This window comes from Martes martes (genome assembly GCF_963455335.1).
Source record: "Martes martes genome assembly, chromosome: X".
Taxonomy (NCBI): domain Eukaryota; kingdom Metazoa; phylum Chordata; class Mammalia; order Carnivora; family Mustelidae; genus Martes; species Martes martes.
This window is the reverse complement of record NC_137897.1, coordinates 18,137,194-18,141,786: the sequence shown is the minus strand read 5'-3', so window position 1 is coordinate 18,141,786 and position 4,593 is coordinate 18,137,194. Positions and strand designations below refer to the sequence as shown.

At 40.2% G+C, this 4,593-nt stretch overlaps 1 pseudogene across 1 annotated transcript; it reads left to right on the top strand.

The window, feature by feature from the left end:
- The first annotated feature begins 559 nt into the window (after positions 1-559).
- LOC308337006 (calmodulin-like) lies at positions 560-3,989 on the top strand (annotated as a pseudogene). Its single transcript has 3 exons — positions 560-608; positions 1,026-1,078; positions 3,561-3,989. The product of its transcript is annotated as a calmodulin-like (transcript).
- Positions 3,990-4,593: the final 604 nt, after the last annotated feature.

The window sequence follows — 4,593 nt, the reverse complement described above, 5'->3', positions numbered from 1 at the left end:
AGATACAGTACATGGTGATCATCAGGACAAGTGCCCTCCTTAATCCCCTTCACCTGTTTCACCCATGTCCCCCAACTCCCCTCCAGTAACCCTCAGTTCTCTGTAGTTAAAAGTCTGTTTCTTGGCTTTTCTCTTTCTCCCCCACAACATGTTAATTTGTTTTGTTTCTTAAATTCCACATATGAGTGAAATTATATGGTATTTGTCTTTCTCTGATTTATTTCATTTAGCATTATACTGTCTAGCTCCATCCATGTCATTGTAAATGACAAGATTTCATTAATTTTTATGGCTGAGTAAAATTCCATTCTGTATATATATCATATCTTCTTATCTATTCATCAGTCAGTGGACATGTGTTCTCTTTCTATAATTTGGCTGTTGTCCTCTAACATCTCTTATTCATTTCAGTCTTATGTAGAATTCTGGGTGGCAATTTTGGTTAGTTTTTGGGCTCGTTACTGGGCTGCTGTCTCATTACTTTGCCGTCTTAAGAGAGTTTCCTTCCTTTACATGCAGGAATTGCTCACCACCATCTCAAGCCCCTAGGTGGAGGGATATGGGGACGGGGCTGAGGTCTGTAGCAGGGGCCCTGGCTATTTGCTCAGGTAAAACTTCCAATTCTATATAAGAAGGGAGGTATGAGTGTTGATAAATAACTAAGCTTCTCTTGCTCAGTTAGCTTTATTTTTCCTCATGTAGAGGCTTAGTATTTGTTGAGTAGGAAGATCCAACTACCAATCCCAGCTAAGAAGTGCCATTGTGTGAAGTATGGCAAAGATCATAACAGTGCCAACAACCAGAAGAAGGAGCCCACAGACCTTGGCCCACTGCATCTTCAGTGGGTTGTGAGTTACCAAGGACTTAACACACAAGGCACTGGTTAGAACAATACTTTACTCATGAAAAGAAGAAGAGACACAGAATCATCATCTGTAGTGTGTGCCTGTCTCTGATGGCCAGTGGGTCCCTCCTGATAACTAATGCAGGGTGATGGACTGTACCACATCCCTCTTGTGCTGCAGGTGAAGACCCCATTCCCTTCCTGCTGGTGGGTGTGGAAGGAGCAGATATACTGGTAGGGCAGACCAGATGCCATACGACACACATGCTTAAATAATATGAAGAAGTTCATGATTTACCCAGGGCAAGGGAGAATCCTTCATGGGAAATGTTTCCTTCTGGGAATAATCTGGGGTCAAGTGATAGCTCAGCATTCACCTTCCATTTAGGGGAATGTTCCAGAGCCAGGATACTTCTTGGACAGTCCTGGGATGGGGGACTATTGGTCATGCAGAGGCTACTTCCCCAATAGTATTCTAACCAAATTTGGAGTGTATTAGAGAATTATTGGAGTTGTTCCCTCTCTATTAGTTGACATCGAGTCCTCAAGGACAGGGTAGGGTGAAGGGTCAGTCTCATTACAGTAGTGGTGTCCTTGTATTTTTTCTTCTTTCTCTTGTCCTTGACTTATAACTTTAAATATCCCAGTTATTTTAGTGGAAATTTAAACCTTATATTACTTGGGATATTGTGAGATCAGTTCAAAGCTGTTTGGAGGTAGTGTTCATTATAGAACACCAAAGGGGATATAGCTGTGGTGAAAATGGCACCAGGGACATCTCGCAATTTTTTTGGTGTGTTTTCTAGGGATGGGAGGATTGACATAGAGGAGGAGCCCCAAATGATTTTTGTATGTTTTAAATATGAATAATCCTTGTGCAAATGTCCTTGGGATTCTGTCTTGTCAGTATAAACATTTGCCTGACTCCATGATATGGTAGATGCCATGTAATAGTCTGTACCCTGACTCAAGGGCACCATGATGATTGGGTTAATAAATCCTGGTGCCAGAAATATGACTAAATGCTCACTTCACAGTGCGTACACTTCTCCAATATAATATTCTTGTAGAATGCAGACTTGCTGAAGGAATCCTTAGCTAAGAAAGATCTCAGGTAGAAAACCATACATGCTTTAGGTAGGAGACTCATCTGTGTAATTGTGACTACTGAGAGCATAGGAAGGGATACTGATAAAGCTCTCTTTTACTCTGGAAGAGCTGTAATGTAGGCAAAGCAACATAATCAATGTTGTGGGACATAGTGTACACATTATCTTCCCATCAGTGACCGTATGGTACATTTGTAATTTGGTTTCTCAGTTTTCATATTCCACCAGGACTTATTTACCACATTTAAGAAGAATGTAATTAATATGGCCATACATGTTTGACATACTTTGCATTACATAAGAACACTAGAGAGAAAGCCTGGCAATAAAATGACATTGTGTGTAGACTAGGAGCAAGCTGAGAATGAGGATACAGTGCCAATTTGCATGAAAACCAGGTGTTCTCAGCGTGAATTTAGGTGAAGTATGGCTCATGACTCTTTCCTTGGAGCAGTTTATAGTTGACTATCAAAATAATTTTTGCTTTATTTTAAATGAGAAAAAGTGCAATGATGTGTCTTCAGATTTTTCCTCTTTTTCTATCTTTTCCCTTACACTTTATCCTGCTGTTTTAACAATTTTGGATCAAATATTAAGAAATTTTACTTTTACAACCACAAATTCATATAACCAAGAAGAATCAAATAAAGGTAATGAAATAGAATGATTCTATTAAAGCCAAAATGTTTCTGTGCAAAACTTAGTAGTTCCACTAGATGGTAGCAAATGGTTATATTTTATACCTTTACAGTCACTGTATTATTTATAAAATGCTCACTTTTCTTTCTTTTTAAGATTTTATTTATTTACTTTTTAAAGTAAACTCTATACTCAATGTGAGGCCAGAACTCACAGCCCTGAGATCAAGAGTTGCATGCTGTACTGACTGAGCCAGCCTGGCACCCCAAAATACTCACTTTTCTAAAATTAGAAAAAACAGTTCTGGAAAAGTGAAAATTATATCTGAAATACTGCTTCCTTTGGAGAAGGTAAAACACAGTTGAGTGCAAATCTGTAAAAGAAAATGCGGATAAAACTTCTTTTCCTAGGGTGCCTGGGTGGCTCAGTCTTTAAGTGCCTGCCTTCGGCTCAGGTCATGATCCCAGGGTTCTGGGATCAAGCCTGGCATCAGGTGCCATGCTCAGTGGTAAGCCTGCTTCTCCCTCTCTCACTCCCCCTACTTGTGTTCCCTCTCTCGCTATGTCTATCAAATAAATAAATAAAATCTTAAAAAACAAACCAACCAACAAACAAAAAAACCCCTTTTTTTCCTAATAAAGTAGTCTCCTCAAATGGCAAGAAAACAGCAATTCTGGGCCTGGTTTCTGATGACTTTTGACCTGGATTTGATAAAATTTTGCAGAAAGTCATGGGTCCTGTATTGAGTAGTTCTCTTAATGTTATGCGATGTATAGTCTTTAAAATGACCTTTCCCTGGAGTTGGGCAGTGGCAGTATGGTATGGTGGTGGTATGGTGCTGAGCACACACTGTGCCTTACAAGCAGCAGCGGCCGGGGAGGCACCCCTGCCATCACAGCCTCTGTGCTGATGTAGCCACAATTGCTCCCTCTGCTCTTCCTCTCTTTGCTAGCACCATGGCTGATTAGCTGACCAAAGAACAGATTGCTGAGTTCAAGGCAACTTTTTCCCTCTTTGACAAAGATGGCAATGGTGCAACGGAGGAACTTTGAACTGTTGTGAGGTCACTGAGTCAGAAGCCAGCAGAAGACTAATTGCAGGATATGTTCAGTGAGGTGGATGCTGATGGTAATGGCACTATTGACTTCTCAGAATTTTTGACTATGGGGGCTAGAAAAATGAAAGATACAGACAGTGAAGAAGAAATCTGTGAAGCGTTCTGAGTCTTGGCAAGGATGGGAATGGTTATATCAGTGTAGCAGAACTCTGTCATGTCATGACAAACAGGAGAAACACAAACAGGTGAAGAAGTAGATGAAATGATCAGAGAAGCAGATATTGATAGAAATGGACAAGTCAGCTCTGAGGAATTTATACAGATGATGACTGCAAAATGAAGACCTACTTTCAACTCCTTTGCCTCTCCCAGAAGAATCATGTGGAATCTTTTACTTACATCTTGCAAAAAAGTTCATTTACTCATTCTCTTTCTATAAAGCAAAACTGAATGTCAAAAGTGCCTTCTGTCCACACACAAAATTTGCATGTATTGGTTGGTGGTCCTGTGCCCTAAAGACCAAGCTACACATCAGTTTATGATACAAACACTTGTACTACCTTAATGATAAGGAAGCACTTAGTGGACTCCTTGCAGTTCCGTTTGCTAATGATTAATACACTATTTGGCCTTGCCAGTTTCTCATGCATGCAGCTTGACAATTGAGCATAGTCAGGCGTTTGTCTTAAAAATGAAAAATGAAAAAACCAAATTTAAAACCTATTCAAAAGGGGTCTAGTTCAGTTTGTTAGTATGTATTGTCATAGCTGATTTACTGAAAACGGACATTTAAAATTGGTTTACCTCAGGATGCTGTACAGAAAAATGGGTGAGGGATAAACTGTCTAGATGTAGCCCCACTTAGCAGGCCAGCCCTCTTGTACTTCTGTGTGTCCTGACCCCTGGTGATAGTGACACACATTCTGGTGTCATCCTGCATGTGT